We start from the raw sequence: 18385 nt of genomic DNA, 5'->3' as shown, positions 1-18385 counted from the left end.
TAATGTGCGATAAAATGCCATAAATAAGTAAATAAATATAAACTTTTAATGTTGAGCACCTGATTCTCAAAGTGAACATATTCTAAACACTATAATGAAAATAAAATGATTTTTTTCTACCTTTGTTGTCTGGTGACTGTTTTTCTGATCATGCTGGCCCAGTATCCGATTCTGCTGCTATCTGTCCTCTTAATTCCGTTTCCAGGGCTTCCCTTGCATTTATTTCTTTCCTTTCCTCCTTTCTTCTTCATTTCTGGTCCTCAGCTTCTGCCTATTTTCTTCATCCATGTGCACTTTTTCTCCTCTCTTCCTTTTCCCTCATCTCCTTCCTCACTCTTCCCTCCCCTCCATCTATGTCCAGCATTTCTTCTCTCCCCTCCATCCACCCATGTCCAGCGACCCTTCTCTCCGCCTGGCCTGCATGCACCCATGTCCAGCGACCTTTCTCTCCCCCTGCCCTCCATCCACCCATGTCCAGCGACCCTCCTCTCCCCTGTCCTGCATGCACCCATACCTAGTGACCCTCCTCTCCCCTGCCCTCCATCCACCCATATCCAGCAACTCCCTTCTCTCCCCTGCCCTCCATCCACCCATATCCAGCAACTCCCTTCTCTCCCCTGCCCCCCTTCCTCCTCCAGCCACCCACAATCAAGTGACTCCCTTCTCTCCCCTGCCCCCTTCCTCCTCCAGCCACCCACAATCAAGCGACTCCCTTCTCTCTCCTGCCCCCCTTCCTCCTCCAGCTACCCATATCCAGTGACTCCCTTCTCTCCCCTGCCACCCCCTCCCGAGTTGTCCATGGAATTCTTCGGGGCAGGCAGTTTTGCCTGCCCGCTGCCAACACTGACTCTCCCCCGCTGTGGATCGCTTTTCAAAATTTAAAGCGCGAACCGGCAGTGGGGGGGATTCAGCGCCGGCAGCGGACAGGCAAGACTGCCTGCCCCGAAGAATTCAATGCACAGGTGAGGGACCGGATCCGGAGGGAGGGAGGGAGGAGACTGGAGAGCCGGCTCGCACTTTCCAACAACCGGCTCGCAAGTCGGTGCAAAATGTAACAACTGGCTCTAGCACAGCACTGATTATATCCCTCCCTGGTGTCTTTTGTAGGTTGTCCAATTCATGTTTTAATGTTGTTAGCAAGATCCCCTTGTTCCGGATAGAGCTATAATACTCGATAAGTTTCTGTCCAATGGGAAATGTGGGATTTGCAATATCTAAACTATGGGCATAATGTTTGATTTGGCGATAAGCGAAAAAGTCTCGTGGCTCCACTTTCCCTGATGCTAACAATGCTTCCCAGGACTCCACTTTCCCTGTCGCATCTAAAAGATCCGCTAAATAGCGGATCCCTCTTCCTTCCCAACGTTTAAAACTGATATTATCATTCCCTGGCGTGAACGTCGGATTGCCCACCAGTGAAATATGGTCTGAGTATCGTGGGTTCCCTCCTAACAGAGGAATCAAAAAGTTCCATGTGGCCCTCAGTGATTTAAAGAGGATGTTGTCCCGAAGGTCACCTGGAATAGAACCTGTGGGGCATTGTACCAATGAGAATATATTCCAGTTACCATATGTGATTTGTTCTATTTCCCTAGGCGTGTATTTCTGTTTTCCTAAAACCCAGTCCCCCAGATGTCGTAGTATGCAAGCCCAGTTATAAGTGTACATATCAGGCATCCTCAATCCCCCTCGATGCAATGGGCCTACCAGATATTTAAATGGAGTTTTTGGTTTCTTTCCCTGCCAACAAAATTTAGAAACAATTCTATATAAGGCAGTGATATCTTTCTTCAAAAGCTGAATTGGTAAGGTTTGCAATATGTAAAACCATTTGGGAAATAAAATCATACTGAATAATTGTATCCTACCGTATAGCGACACCGGCAAGGACGTCCAGCGGGACAGCAATTGTCCTGTTTGCTCCAGTAAGTGCGCCACATTTAAATCTTGTAGTAAAAATGTTTTGTAGGGAAGGCTAATCCCCAAATAATTGAATTGGCGGGTTGCCCATTTCAGAGGGAAAGGCCCTTCCCATTGTCGACGCACCCTTGGACTTGTTGGTAACGCCAGGGATTTATCGAAGTTTAATTTAAAGCCGGAAAAATCTCAGAATTCCGCTATGCTGTCCATAAGATTGGGAAGGGACCCCCGGGGATCAGTTAAATGTACCAAGAGATCGTCTGCAAAGGCCGAAATCTTGAAACCATGATCTCCCACCCCCACTCCCTGAATATCTGGATTAGAGATAATTTCCCGTATCAAAGGGTCCATACTGAGCACAAATAGAAGGGGCGACAGAGGGCAACCCTGCCTAGTACCTCGTTGAATATTGATGGGCTCTGACAATCGTCTGTTCACCCAAATTTTTGCCCGAGGGCCTTTATACAAGGCCTGAACCGCCGTAACCCAAAATCCCTCAAATCCATACTTCTTCAAGGTGGCGAACATGAAATCCCAGTTCACTCTATCGAACGCCTTCTCCGCATCAAAACTGATAAGAAGAGAAGGTGTTCCCCATTTCTCCACCCAATCCATGGAGGCCAGTATCTTCCTCATGTTTTTAGCTATAGTGCGTCCTCTAACAAACCCAGCCTGATTGTCTTCTATAAGAGAAGGTAAAATCACCGCTAACCAGTTAGCCAGTATTTTGGCAAACATCTTAGCCTCTACATTTAGTAGTGAGATAGGCCTATATGAGGCTGGGTTCTCCGGGTCTCGACCTGGTTTTAGTAGTACAACAACGCGGACCTCCTTCAAAGAATCCGACATTTCTCCGATCTCCACAAACTTATTAAATAGCGCTGTCAGTGCCGGCGTCACTGAGTGTTCTAAGATCTTATAAAATTCATATCGATAACCATCTGGTCCCGGTGTTTTAAGTGTAGCCCCTTGCCTAATAACTCTGGATACCTCCTCTTCCGTAATCCCATGATTTAATTGAGCTCTCTGTGAGTCAGTCAAGCAAGGGAGATCTGTATCCTCCAAGTATATCTCGCTGTTGCAATCCTCTGCTAACGGTTTTTCATATAACAAATCATAATATTGTCGAAATGTGTCCACTATAGCCTCATCCGATCAAACTAAATTCCCTGCCGGATTCTTTACTTGTAGTATTTTCTGCTTCCCCATCTTTCTATTCACTAAGCTAGCCAGCATCTTCCCCTGTTTATTGCCATGTAAATATAATTGATACTTATAGTATTGTCTGGATTTAGTTGCTCTTTCATGTAATAGGGTATTAAGGGACGCCTGAAGCGTGAGTAGGTTTTCTTTATGCTGAGGAGATGGCTGACAACCCCATTGTCTGCGAGCGTTCCCAACTTGTTGTCCCAATCGTAGAATATCCCTATCTCTCATCCGTTTTTTGTGGCTAGAATACGCTATGATCACTCCTCGTAAAACCGCTTTTGCAGTTTCCCAGAACAAAATGGGATCCTCCCGGTGTATATCATTATGGATTTGGAATTCTGCCCATTGCTGCGCTATATGTTCTTTAAACTTATTATCATGGGTCAAGGCCAATGGAAATTGCCAGTCCGGTCTCCGGTCAGTAGTCATTAACCCATTCATGGTCCACCATATGTACGCATGATCTGACACCCCGTATGGTCCGATCCCTGCCTCCTGTACCCTAGAAAAGAGATTCCTCGATAAAAGCCAATAGTCAATTTGTGATTGGGATGAGTGAGCTCTGGAAATGTGGGTGAAGTCCTTATCAGTGGGATGTACCATTCGCCATACATCAATCAAATCTAAGGTCTCACAAAGCAACGGTATACCTTTTGAGCTTGACCCTTTTTTAGCCCTTTGTCCCCTTGATGTATCTAGATTCGGGTCGTGAACCATGTTAAAATCCCCTCCCATTATTACCTGGGCCCCTACCTGTTGGGCTATATTATGGACCAGCGATCTGAAAAAGGCTTGATCATAAACATTAGGGGCATAAATATTGGCCAACAAGAACTCCTGTTGATTGATCTTTACTTTGGCAATTAGAAATCGGCCGCTCTCCACGCGCCAAGAATCCGGGACTTGAATGTCCAGTGTTTTTCTAAAAAGGATTTACACACCGGCCTTACGATTTTGTGCTGGAGCCTCTAAGAGATTTCCTACCGACCATTTTTTAAATTTGGCATGCCCCACAGAGGATAAGTGGGTCTCTTGTAGAAATACAATGTCCGCTGTTTGCCGGTTTAAAACCTGTAATATTTTTTGCCGCTTAATTGGCTATTTTACTCCGCCCACATTCCAAGATACAAATTTGAGTGGTTTCATCCTTCCCCCTTAGGTGTTCTGTCACTTTGGAATTGAGATTCTTCTTGAACGGGCGGAGCCAGCCCAGCTCCCAGCTCCGTCCCTTCTATTCCAGCATTAGCCAGGCGAGTCTTTACTATTGCTCCCGCCCTTTCCTGCTGAGTCGCTGCGGCACCCCGCCCCCTCAGACTGCACAGAGCCGAATCCTCACCACCCCTTCCTATCATCCTACCTGTTCCCTCCCTCCCCTCATCCCCTTTAGTTTCTCCCCCTTCCCTCTTTCTGTTTATTATCTAGTCCCCTCTTATATCCATAACCCCTTTTGCGAGGTTTGCCTAACCATGCTTCTTTCATGCTAGGCAGTTCTTTTAGGGTCCCCGAGAAGAGTCTCCCCCCCCCCTCCCATCAGCCCTTCTCTAGTTCAATGAATGACACTCCCTTCATCCTATGGGCACATAATTGTAAACTCCAATTATAAACTTAGTGTTCAAGATTTAACCATTTACCCAGCCTAGTCCCCTCCATTTACCCACCTACTGAACTATATAATTCAACAATTCTTAGCATCCAAACGACAATGTGTTCCCCTATTCCATATTTCTAATTCAAAAGATTTACCTGTTGATTTGTAACAAGTTTCAAACGGTTATTCATTCAGACTATCCTATTATAAACATAAGCATCTCATTCAACTAAGCATCACATTTGAATGGTAATATATCTCCCTACATTAAAGTCGTAATTCAAATGACTTTTGTCCATTATTAGAATAAGTATCTCTCAAGTATTCCCCCTTCTAGTCGTTTGGACTCATTATTATTTGGTCCCCTGTTTCAATTATTTAGATCTGCTAGGGTTCTAGTCTCTTTTCGCATGAGGCTAGAGAGCCTCCAGCAGATAACTTATTAGTCCCCAAGCAACATCTATTCAAACCTGGAAATGTTTTTTTACTGTACTCTGCCAAACTCCTGGTAGTCCTGTTAATAATATCTTCATGAGCCGGCACTCTGTAGCAGCCCAGTTGACTGTCTCTGGTAATCAGCAAGCTGTATGTCTCGTATCTGACCATATGCCTGCTATAGATCCACATCTGAAGTGCATCTCCTCCGATGATAGGCAAATATAAGTCTCTTGCATAGGGAGTTCTCCCTGGCATATAGTGTGTTGTTGGGGGGATTTCCCAATGAATTGTAGCTGCTGAGCCCCGTCTAGGATATCTCCAGGTTTTGAGTAGGCTATTATTTTCCAAATGTTCTCTTTTGTTCTTCTTGTCTCCCGAACGAGAGTTCCAAGTTTTAGAGTTTCAGGAACTCTTTAGCCGCTTCTGGGGTTTCAAAAAATGATGTCTTGCCATCCATGAATATTTTTAAGTGCGCCGGGTAAAGTAGCACAAATTGCACCTGCTTTTGATGTAATGCAGAGCATATGGGTGAGTAGGCTCTGCGAAGGGTGGACACTCTCAAAGAAAAATCCTGAAAGCATAAACCTGTTTTCGCTTCATATTTCAAAGGTCCTTTGGCTTTTTAAGAAGTATTATTTTTTAAATTGTATTATTCTTATAATATGCTTTAACATGTGTTATCTGATGTTTATAATTTTGTGAACCACCCTGAGCCTATTTAGGTTGTAGCCAGTGCTTTTTTTGTGCTGGTATGTGCTGGTACAGTGTACGGCACCTTTTTTCTGAGGGCCGGCTTACCTGCCGGCCCTAAGCTCACCAACTTTCCGTTCTGCCCCCTGAAAATCTAATATTTACTGAAGTCGCAGTGCGAACCGGAGGCAGTGAAAACAGCAACCAGGCAGGCTCGACTACTCATCACTTCCCTGCCCTCTCTCAGCACAGCGTCCCGCCTTCCTCTGATGTAATTTCCTTTCTGCGAGGCGTCAACATGTGAAAATTATTGAGGTTGCCAAACATATATAAATTAACACTATCTGGACATAATGAAGGAGTTTGCTCAAAGCTGGCTCCTTTGCTTGTAGGGAGACCTATGGCTCAGCTCAACACTCAGGATCAAAGTGACTATGTGCGTTCATGAGCCGTGGAGAAAGCTGTACCTGGTATAATAATGTAAAAGGCAGTTATGACTGTCCAGTGCCCAGCATAGGGGCAAGCTTTGGTGTATTGAACCAATACAAAAAAAAAAACAAATAATAAAAAGAGCAAAGGAATGGTAAAGATCAATACTCCAAAAAATACATAAGATACCAAAAAGATTACCTGTAGTAGCCAAAATTAATGGCTACTACCTTAAAAAAACGATACATACAGGACTCTTTTTTTTTTCTATCAATTTAAGACAAGTTCAAAATAGTCAGATCCACAAATTCAGCACAAAATTATTCATCTGTATTCATAAGGTAAATATTAATTCTCTTTGAACCCTCAGTTGAACAATGATAGAAAGATTCTTCTGTTGTGGTGATGTGGTCCCACATGTTGGTCCTATAAATCCCTGGCCACAATCTAGTAAAGACTGAAGTGAGTATTTTGAACTTGTATTAAATTGATAAGAAAAGAAATAGAGACCTTGATTAAGTTTGCAAGATACTGTAATTAAAATTAAGGAGGTTATTTCTGCCAGTGAGTTTATCCTTACCTATTTACCTATTTGTCCAAGGAAGCTTTCAAATTAATAAGCTCTGGGTGGGTTGAGGCTTTTTTCTCCTTATTTTTAAAGAAGTCCTGTGTGCATCCTCCCATCCCTCTGGTGGGGAAGACTTTGCTGAAACTCAGGCAAAACTGTGGAACCATGATCCTGAACCCCCCTATATTGCCCCAGGCAGATCTGGTTCCCTCTACTTCTAGAGTTATCCTCCAAAGAACTTTGGAGAGTTTTCCGACCCTCATAACGCAGAACAAGGGATCTCTTCTGCATCCCAACCTTCAGTCTCTGGCCCTCACAGCCTGGATGTTGAGAGCTTAGAATTTGCTTCCTTGCATCTTCCTGAGGGTGCCTCCCAGGTCTTGCTGGCTTCCAGGAAAGATTCCAGAAAGAGGTGTTATTCTTTCAAGTGGAACAGGTTTGCCCTCTGTTGTGAGGGCAAGGCCCCAGATCCCCTTTCTTGCCCTGCACAGACCCTGCTTGAAAAATAACTCTGTAAGAGTTCACCTCATGCTTATTACCATGTAGCGGGTAAGCCCATCTCCGGACAGCCTCTAGTTCGGTTTATGAGAGCTTGCTTTTGACAAAGCCCTTTGTCAAACCTCTACCTGTGTCATGAGGTCTCAAAGATTAAGCCATGCACGTGTAAGTACACAGGGCCAGTACAGTGAAACTGCAAATGGCTCATTAAATCAGTTATCGTATTATACATGAGTCTGCTGTTTGATGCTGATTAATGTTTTCGTATTGTGGTTGACTATGAACATTTTTATGGAAAACACCTAGTTATAGGTGGTATATAAGTTTTTTAAATAAATAAATACATAAATAAACATCATCCTCACCCAGCTGATGAAAGCTCCTTTTACATAAGTATAAGTAATGCCACACTGGGAAAAGACCAAGGGTCCATCGGCCCAGCATCCTGTCCACGACAGTGGCCAATCCAGGCCAAGGGCACCTGGCAAGCTTCCCAAACGTACAAACATTCTATACATGTTATTACTGGAATTGTGGATTTTTCCCAAGTCCATTTAGTAGTGGTTTATGGACTTGTCCTTTAGGAAACCGTCTAACCCCTTTTTAAGCTCTGCCAAGCTAACCGCCTTCACCACGTTCTCCGGCAACGAATTCCAGAGTTTAATTACACGTTGGGTGAAGAAATATTTTCTCCAATTTGTTTTAAATTTACTACACTGTAGTTTCATCGCGTGCCCCCTAGTCCTAGTATTTTTGGAAAGCGTGAACAGACACTTCACATCCACCTGTTCCACTCCACTCATTATTTTATATACCTCTATCATGTCTCCCCTCAGCCGTCTCTTGTCCAAGCTGAAAAGCCCTAGCTCTTAGTCTTCCTTCATAGGGAAGTCGTCCCATCCCCGCTATCATTTTCGTCGCCCTTCGCTGCACCTTTTCCAATTCCACTATATCTTTCTTCAGATGCGGCAACCAGAATTGAACACAATACTCAAGGTGCGGTCGCACCATGGAGCGATATAATGGCATTATAACATCCTCACACCTGTTTTCCATACCTTTCCTAATAATACCCAACATTCTATTCGCTTTCCGAGCCGCAGCAGCACACTGAGCAGAAGGTTTCAGTGTATTATCGACGACGATACCCAGATCCCTTTCTTGGTCCGTAACTCCTAACGTGGAACCTTGCATGACGTAGCTATAATTTGGGTTCTTTTTTCCCACTTGCATCACCTTGCACTTCCTCACATTAAACGTCATCTGCCATCTAGCCGCCCAGTCTCCCAGTCTCGTAAGGTCCTTCTGTAATTTTTCACAATCCTGTCATGAGTTAACGACTTTGAATAACTTTTGAGGAACTCGATTCCTGTCCACTAAATTACTAAACCTGGATGGTCTTGTTTTTGGTGGCTGTTACTTCAACTCAATCAGTGAGCTTCAAGCCTTAGTAGAGGATCCACCTTACACAAAATTTCATCATAACAGAGTAGTTTTCCGCATGCACCCTAAGTTCATGCCTAAGGTTGTGTCAGAGTTCCATTTGAACCAGTCTATTGTTCTTCCAACATTCTTTCCCAAACCACATGCCCATCCTGGTGAAAGCACACTGCATACCTTGGAATGCACCTCAACATTGGCCTTTTACCTGGAGCGGACTAGGTTCTACAGACAGCTTTTCATTTCTTTTGATCCCCACAGGATAGGGGTCACCATCAGGAAATGCACAATCTCCAATTGACTAGCAGATTGCATTTCTTATGCCCAAGCTGGGCTGACACTTGAGGGTCATGTCAAGGCTCATAATGTCAGAGCCATGGCTGCGTCGATAGCCTACTTGAGATCAGCCTCTATAGAACAGAGATTTGCAAGGCTGCAACATGCTCTTCAGTCCACACATTCACATCTCACTATTTCCTTGAGCACGATACCCGGTGCGGTAGTCAGTTCGGACAGTTCTACAGAATTTTTGTGTTCTAGAATCCAACTGCACCCCTCCTAGGCCCGTTTTGTTCTGTTCCAGATTGCAGTCTCACACAGTTTGTATATAATTTCATGTTAATTCATACTAGAACTCGCCATTGCGAGTTCCTGTTGTCCTACTGTTGTTGTTTTTGGTGAGCCTGGTAGCTAGGGATTCCCACATGTGAGAACTGTCTGGCCTGCTTGTCCTCGGAGAAAGCGAAGATACTTACATTTAGCAGGTATTCTCTGAGGTCAGCAGGCCATCAGTTCCCACATACCCTATCTCCCATTGGAGTTGTCCTGTATAGCTATTCTACTGGACTGATGGTCCCACGCTCTTGCAGCGGACGGGAAGGCACTCATGTGTGCGCGGTGGGAGCACTGTCACATGCTCTTAAAGATACAGTATGCTGTAAAAGCATTCCACTGCAGGTGATGTGGATGATATCACCCACATGTAAGAATTGATGGCCTGTTGTCCTTGGAGAATACCTGCTACAGGTAAGTATCTTCGTTTTTATATCATGTTGCTGGGGAATTTGGAGTTTGTGATACAGACCTAAAGATGCATGGTTTATATTGAGATTCTGTCCATTCCTGTGTAGAGAATCTAGACTTCATTCCACATGGAAGAATTTATTGAATGATGTTATCAATTATAATGGCAATTTTAACTGGTAGCTGAAACTAGCAGGAAGGGGAGGGTTTATTTACGTGTAGGTGGCAATGGTGTCTTATATTGCTAATTTAAAAAAGGGGGGAGGAGAGGTCTGTGATGTGGTGATGACTATGATGTGTGGAAATGTCACTTTGGCTTGCCTCCATCTATACCTAGCTTGCCCCTGTTAGCACCTCAAATATTTCTGTCTAGAGACAGAACAGAGAGCTTGTGAGCTTGCTGCAGGAGGGGAGAGACACAGCTACTGGTCTTGTTTGGGAATAGAGATTTCATTTCATTTATTACCATTTATATACTGCCCTTATCAACAGCGATGTACATATCAACTGCTGGAAACAGCTGGGGAGGGGGTGAAACCTGAAGTGGTTGTACAGGAAGAAAGCTGGGAGTCTTGGGGAGGACAAGCTTGAGGGCAGGGAGAGAGAACTGGATTAAAGAAGGTCAGAATACAGAGGGGGGGGGGGGGGAGAAAAGCCTGGGGATGGACAGAAAATTGGAATGTTGAGTCTGGGGTGAAGAAAGGAGAGAGGAAGAAGCCTTGGGAAGGGTTCAAGACATAGGAAGGAGCCAGGAATAAGACAGTTGAGATGGGTAGAATCAGAATAAGAGGCGAGGGTGAGAAGACCAGATGCTATGATTGGGAAACTCTGCATTAAAAATTATATATCTTTGCATAATAACTTTTCTATATTGAATTATAAACAATTACTTAAATACAGTAATTACAGTGGGTTATATTTATTATTATTTATTGCATTTGTACCCCACATTATCCCACTTTTTTTGCAGGCTCAATGTGGCTTAAGAACAACTCAAGTCTGAAGAAGTTTTCATAACTTTAGAAATTATGTGCAGAATATTGTAATTTTTTTTTTTTTTTTTACAAAACTCTTAACTTTTAGGCACAGAATTCCCCCAAGAATATATCTTACTGAAATTTAGTTTTGGGGATAGGGTTTAAAGGTGTTTCACTAAGCCTTTAAGTACTGTGCCTGCTAAGAGTGTTGTGTATGGAGGAAGTGAGCCCTTTCGCTGGGAGAAGGAGAATGTCAGGGAACAGTGTGACAGAGAAGGTTCTGGTTCAGCTGCTGCTAAGCTGAGAGACACATTCGGTTCACCTGATTCTATCTATATAAGTTATAGGTGCCAGAAATATGTGTGAAAAGCTCAGGAAGCCTCCAGTAATTGGTTGTGTGTCTTTTCATGTTCTTTTGTTACAAACTTTTGTACATATTGAAGCTTCTGTTCATAGGTGTGTATACATTATACATTTAGGTATTCATCTTCCAGCTAATTAGGGGTTCTTTTCTCTGGCTCTTAGAAGCTTGGCAATTCTTGTGTTGCTTATGGCGGGATTCCTGTTTCCCCACCACAACTCATGAGACTTGAAACCGCAAGACCTTCCAGCACCACACGGCTCAAGCTTGCAGAGATCCATGTCGCAGTGGGGAAGCAGGAATCCCCCTGTTTCTTCTGCAGCTGAAGCCAGGTGAGGGGAAAGAGACTGGGTGAAGGCTGGGAAGTACATGAAAGAGCGAGCGAGAGACAGCACGAGAGAGAGAGAGAGAGAGAGAAACTGGGTGGGGAAGGGACAATGCACAGTCATATTTTGCCACTATTTAATGAAATGTGCAGTAAAATACAACTGTGCGTATTTTGGCCCTACACATTTTTACCCCTCCTGACGCTTTGGGGCTGCACTCCTGCTCTCTTTCCTTTTCCGGGGGGGGGGGGGGGGGGAGGTTAGATGGTCCCCCTTCCAGTCCAGCCAGAGGAAAAAAAACCCTTCAGGTTACAGCATCAAGCGACTCAAGTTTCTTTTCCTTTCAAAGCTTTAATGACTGCTTCAAAACAGGGCATCAATTCACAGTACAGAAACAAACTGCCTCTTCACACTCCTTCCTTGTCCCTTCTGTTTCTCAGGGAAAGGTTGCCTGTCTGTCCAGCAACAAGCAGCTCTCTCTCTCTCTCTCTCTGTTTGCTCTCAAGCTTGTACAGCCTGTAAAAACCTCTTCCAGGGCTTCCTGAGTTGCGAGAACAATGCAGTTACAAAGCCTTTCAATTTACCTTTTCCTTCTGTCCCTGCTAGGCAGAGGTATCCATAAACTCCACACCCACCTCCTCTGGCTTGCTCTACTCTGATTCCCATTCCATTAAATACTCCCCTCCCCCCATCTGCCCTCTCCTTGATCAGTATCCATCCACCAATCCTCCTCCCCCCCCCTTGACCCCCTGGGATGGGTGGTCTTCCTCCTGCTGCTTCCCAGAAGACTTCTGTCCCTGCCAGGGTTTCTGGGAGTTGAAGTCCCCCTTCCTTTCTCTAGTCTCCAGCTGTCCCTGCCCCTCAGGGAGCTGATCCACCTGGCCCCAGGGATTTGTAGTGAAGATCCCTCCGACAGGGTCGGGTAGTCTTGTCTCTTCCCTGAGCTGTCTCCTGTGTCTCCTCCTCTCAAAATGTTACAAAATAAAAAACGTGGTCCCCAACAGAAAAATGTTGGACAAGCCTGTCCTATACTATGTTTCAGCAGCTCAACATGCAGCTGCTGATGCTAGCACCGTGCACACTCTCAGTTCACGTGTGAAACAGAGGACACATGCGGTGTGAGCGGCAGCACTTTGAGCTTCTGACAGCTGCAGTTTAGGGATCAGGACTGGCTCCAGATTTCTACAGCTGGCAGGGCTTGGGGATCTATTCCAGCTAAGGTAATTTGGGAGGGGGGGGGGGGAGAAAAATGCAAATGAGTGCCTAGTGCAAAGCAAATAAGTGAGTGCCCACCCTTGGTTACCATAGGCTCCCCAAAAATGGTGTGTTGGTTATGCCACTGGAGTGGAAGTTAAGACTAGCAAGGGGAGGGGAGTGGAGAGAGAGAGTACTAGGGATTGGGGTGTTTTTCCAGTGTTTAGCCAATAAACACGTATATTACATTTTTTGCTTCAGCAGTTTTATTGGTGTTTTTCAGTTAAAATCAGTAATCATAAACCCTAGCCCCTTTGAGCTATTTATTTATTGGGATTTATTAACCACCTTTATGAAGAGATTCAGCCAAGACGATGTAGAGCAGGTACAGTTTAACATAAAACTTACAATTTTGTTAACAGTATAACAGTAAAATGACCAATTATAAACATAAATACAGTAAATGAGGTAAACTTGAAAACAGCAAATTGAAACCTAATAGGACTACCGTGAAACAGCATAAAAAATATATACATTGGTGCCGGACAAAATGGTAGAAACTATTATAAAGAACAAAATTGCAGAGCATATTCAAAAGCATGGATTAATGAGACAAAGCCAACATGGATTTAGTGAAGGGAAATCTTGCCTCACCAATCTATTACATTTCTTTGAAGGGGTGAACAACCATGTGGATAAAGGTGAGCCGGTTGATATTGTGTATCAGGATTTTCAAAAGGCGTTTGACAAAGTACCTCATGAAAGACTCCAGAGGAAATTGGAGAGTCATGGGATAGGAGGTAGTGTCCTATTGTGGATTAAAAACTGGTTAAAGGATAGAAAACAGACAGTAGGGTTAAATGGTCAGTATTCTCAATGGAGAGTAGATAAGGGGGTTGCCCAGGGGTCTGTGCTGGGACTGCTGCTTTTTAACATATTTATAAATTATCTAGAGATGGAGAGTAACTAGTGAGGTAATTAAATTTGCTGACGACACAAAGTTATTCAAAGTTGTTAAATCGCAAGAGGATTGTGAAAAATTACAAGAGGACCTTACGAGACTGGGAGACTGGGCGTCTAAATGGCACATGACGTTTAATGTGAGCAAGTGCAAAGTGATGCATATGAGGAAGAGGAGCCTGAACTATAGCTACATAATGCAAGGTTCCACGTTAGGAGTCACCGACCAAGAAAGGGATCTCGGCGTTGTTGTCTTTCCACCCAAACCCACTTCTCCTCTCCCTTCTCTATCTCTGTTGATAACACCCTCATCCTCCCCGTCTCATCTGCCCGCAACCTCGGCGTCATCTTCGACTCCTCCTTCTCCTTCTCCGCACATATCCAGCAGATAGCCAAGACCTGTCGCTTCTCTCTCTATAACATCTGCAAAATTTGCCCTTTCCTCTTTGAGCATACCACCCGAACACTCGTCCACTCTCTCATTACCTCTCGCCTTGACTACTGCAACCAGGGCCGGTCTTAGGCTGAGGCGACCGAGGCGGCCGCATAGGGCCCCGCGCGGCGTGCCTCAGTCAGCCTCTTCCCAGGGCCGGTCCGACTCCGACACGGACGGTAAGCATGCATGGCTGGAGGGCGCCATCGTGCCATGCTTACCGCCACTGTCCGCCCTGGCGCCCTTTTCTTCTCCCCCCAACCAAGGATTTTTCTTTTAAATTTACCCTCCATTGCCGGAATCCCACAGCAGCGTCCTGCGTGCGTCACTGAAAAGTGCCCCTCACCTCCCGAGTCCCCCCGACGTCTCTAGCAGAACGCAGCTCTTCCTGATTCGTTCATTCTCAGTGCCCCGCCCTCGAGGGCGGGACACTGAGAATGAACGAATCAGGAAGAGCTTCTGCATTCTGCTAGAGACGTCGGGGGGACTCGGAAAGGGAGGAGCGCTTTCAGTGAAGCACGCTGCTGTGGGATGCTGGTGACGGAGGGTAAATTTAAAAGAAAAATCCTTGGTTGGGGGGAGAAGAAAAGGGCGCCAGGGCGGACAGGCAGGCAGTTGAACTTGGGAGCGGGAGGGCAAGGGAGAGAGGACCTGGGCATGGATGGCAGGGCTCATGGAGAGAGGGGAATTGCTGGATAGGGATGAATGGAGGGGGCAGGGGCCAGAGAGGAGCATGGATGGGAGGGCAGGGCTCAGGGAGAGAGGGGAATTGCTGGATAGGGATGATGAATGGAGGGGGCAGGGGCCAGAGAGGAGCATGGATGGGATGGGAGGGGAGGGCAGGGCTCATGGAGAGAGGGGAATTGCTGGATAGGGATGAATGGAGGGGGCAGGGGCCAGAGAGGAGCATGGATGGGAGGGCAGGGCTCAGGGAGAGAGGGGAATTGCTGGATAGGGATGATGAATGGAGGGGGTAGGGGCCAGAGAGGAGCATGGATGGGAGGGCAGGGCTCAGGGAGAGAGGGGAATTGCTGGATAGGGATGATGAATGGAGGGGGCAGGGGCCAGAGAGGAGCATGGATGGGATGGGAGGGGAGGGCAGGGCTCATGGAGAGAGGGGAATTGCTGGATAGGGATGAATGGAGGGGGCAGGGGCCAGAGAGGAGCATGGATGGGAGGGCAGGGCTCAGGGAGAGAGGGGAATTGCTGGATAGGGATGATGAATGGAGGGGGCAGGGGCCAGAGAGGAGCATGGATGGGATGGGAGGGGAGGGCAGGGCTCATGGAGAGAGGGGAATTGCTGGATAGGGATGAATGGAGGGGGCAGGGGCCAGAGAGGAGCATGGATGGGAGGGCAGGGCTCAGGGAGAGAGGGGAATTGCTGGATAGGGATGATGAATGGAGGGGGCAGGGGCCAGAGAGGAGCATGGATGGGAGGGGAGGGCAAGGCTCATGGAGAGAGGGGAATTGCTGGATAGGGATGAATGGAGGGGGCAGGGGCCAGAGAGGAGCATGGATGGGAGGGCAGGGCAGGGCTCATGGAGAGAGGGGAATTGCTGGATAGGGATGAATGGAGGGGGCAGGGGAACAGAGAGGAGCATGGATGGGAGGGCAGGGCTCAGGGAGAGAGGGGAATTGCTGGATAAGGATGATGAATGGAGGGGGCAGGGGCCAGAGAGGAGCATGGATGGGAGGGGAGGGCAGGGCTCATGGAGAGAAGGGAATTGCTGGATAGGGATGAATGGAGGGGGCAGAGGAGCATGGATGGGAGGGCAGGGCCCAGGGAGAGAGGAGAAATTGCTGGACATGGAGGGCAGGGGAGAGAGGAGAAATGTTGGGAAGGAAAGACAAAGGAAGGAGATGCACATGGATGGAGGGGAAGGGATATAGGAGAAATGCTGGACATGGATGTAGGGGAGGGGAGGAAAGTAGATGTACATGGAAGGAGGGGAGTGAGGAGAAATGCTGGATATGCATGGAAGGGAAATTGCTGAATTTAAGGGCTGGATCAGAACACTTTGAAGGCAGATGCTGAAACTGGAGAAAGGATAGGGACAGGGCTACAGATGGTAGACAGGACTCAGGAGGATGGTGGACATGGTGAGAGAAAAAATATCAAATGGAAAGACACTGCATAAAACAGAAGACACTGGGACCAAAGCGAATAGAAAAAACAAATGATCAGACAACAAAGGTAGAAAAAAGTATTTTATTCAGAATTTATTAATTGGAATATGTCAGCTTTTGGAAATGTGCATCTGTGATATTTTGCATGTAAGTTTCAATTTTTCTAGTATTGCTGCATGCTGAGTCTGATTTCTTGAGGTAACTTTTCAGTTCCGTATTTTGCCTTCATATCTGTTGTGTCATGTGTGATCAAGGTGCAGTATCCTGCTAGCGTGTATCATTTGCAGCCCTTTTTGTTTTGTTTGTTTTCACGAGATAGTGTATTGGTGTTTTAGAGCCTGCTGTAATTACAGTTCTGCCTTTCCACGCATAAGGTTGTTCTCGTCCTGTCCATGGAATTAGTGCTGTTATGGTTTGGTAAGGTTATGAGTGTGTTTTTGCACAAGTTTGTGTATAGTGTTTTGCAGTGGAGAGATTGTGTGTCCGCACCTCTGACCCCCCCCCCCCCCCCCCCCGGGGTTATGAGAATTGGAACTAATTGTAGTGGACTTGAACTGAATAACTTCGGAGGGGGGGGTCATGATAGCATTGTGCTTATTATTTCAATCAGTTTTTCTGTACAAGTTTAGCTTCATTTGTCTTTATTTGAAATTTCATAAATAACAAATTTTCTAAAAATTGAATAATATTATCAATGGGGTGGAGCTGGAGTGGGGGCATGGCTAGGATGGGGCGGGGCTAGGATGGGGCCCCACCAAATTGGTCTGCATAGGGCCCCGCACTTGCTAAGACCGGCCCTGACTGCAACCTACTCCTCACTGGCCTCCCACTTAGCCATCTATCCCCCCTTCAATCCGTTCAGAACTCTGCTGCACGTCTTATCTTCCGTCAGGACCGATATGCCCATATCACCCCTCTCCTCAAGTCACTTCCGATCAGGTACCGCATACAGTTCAAGCTTCTCCTACTTACCTACAAATGCACTCGATCTGCAGCCCCTCATTACCTCTCTACCCTCATCTCCCCTTACACTCCTACCCGTAACCTCCGCTCACAGGACAAATCCCTCCTCTCAGTACCCTTCTCCACCACCGCCAACTCCAGACTCCGCCCTTTCTGCCTCGCCTCACCCTATGCGTGGAATAAACTCCCTGAGCCCATACGCCAAGCCCCCTCGCTGCCCATCTTCAAATCCTTACTCAAAGCCCACCTCTTCAATGTCACCTTCGGCACATAACCATTATACCTCCATTCAGGATATCTAGACTGCCCCAACTTTACATTTCATCCTTTAGATTGTAAGCTCCTTTGAGCAGGGACTATCCTTCTTTGTTAAACTGTACAGCGCTGCGTAACCCTAGTAGCGCTTTAGAAATGTTAAGTAGTAGTAGTAGTGTTGATGATGATACGTTGAAATCCTCTGCTCAGTGTGCTGCGGTTTCTAAGAAAGCAAATAGAATGTTAGGTATTATTAGAAAAGGAATGGATGTTATAATGCCTTTGTATCAGCCCATGGTGCAACCGCAGCTCAAATATTGTGTTCAATTCTGGTCGCCACATCTCAAAAAAGAGAGAGTGGAATTAGAAAAGGTACAGAGAAGGGTGACAAAAATGATAAAGGGGATGGGACGACTTCCTTATGAGGAAAGGCTGAAGCATCTAGGGCTCTTTAGCTTGGAGAAGAGACGGCTGAGGGAAGATATGATAGAGGTCTATAACATAATGAGTGGAGTGGAACGGGTAGACGTGAATCATTTGTTTACTCTTTCCAAAAATACTAGGACTAGGGGGCATGAGATGAAGCTACAAAGTAGTAAATGTAATATGAATTGGAGAAAATGTTTCTTCACTCAACATTAAACTCTGGAATTTGTTGCCAGAGAATGTGGTAAAGGCGGTTAGCTTAGTGGGGTTTTAAAAAGGGTCTGGATGGCTTCCTAAAGGAAAAGTCCATAGACCATTATTAAATTGACTTGGGGAAAATCCACTGCTTGCTTCTGGGATAAGCAGCATAAAATGTATTGAGCTTTTTTGGTATCTTGCCAGGTATTTGTAATCTGGATTGGCCACTGTTGGAAACAGGATGCTGGGCTTGATAGACCTTGGTCTGTCCCAGTGTGGCAATACTTATGTACTTTGCCCTGGAATTCAAATACCAGGGATATAATACTAATGATACCTAATAAGCATGCATTAGAGCATTC

General features: G+C 45.9%; 1 protein-coding gene across 1 annotated transcript in view; it reads left to right on the top strand.

The window, feature by feature from the left end:
• LOC115460279 (extracellular serine/threonine protein kinase FAM20C-like) overlaps positions 1-18385 on the top strand; it is a 100173-nt gene that overhangs the window by 42479 nt on the left and 39309 nt on the right. The window lies entirely within an intron of this gene.

Source organism: Microcaecilia unicolor, chromosome 1 (assembly GCF_901765095.1).
Source record: "Microcaecilia unicolor chromosome 1, aMicUni1.1, whole genome shotgun sequence".
Lineage (NCBI taxonomy): Eukaryota > Metazoa > Chordata > Amphibia > Gymnophiona > Siphonopidae > Microcaecilia > Microcaecilia unicolor.
The sequence above is the reverse complement of the archived record's forward strand: the minus strand, read 5'-3'. Positions and strand labels throughout refer to the sequence as shown.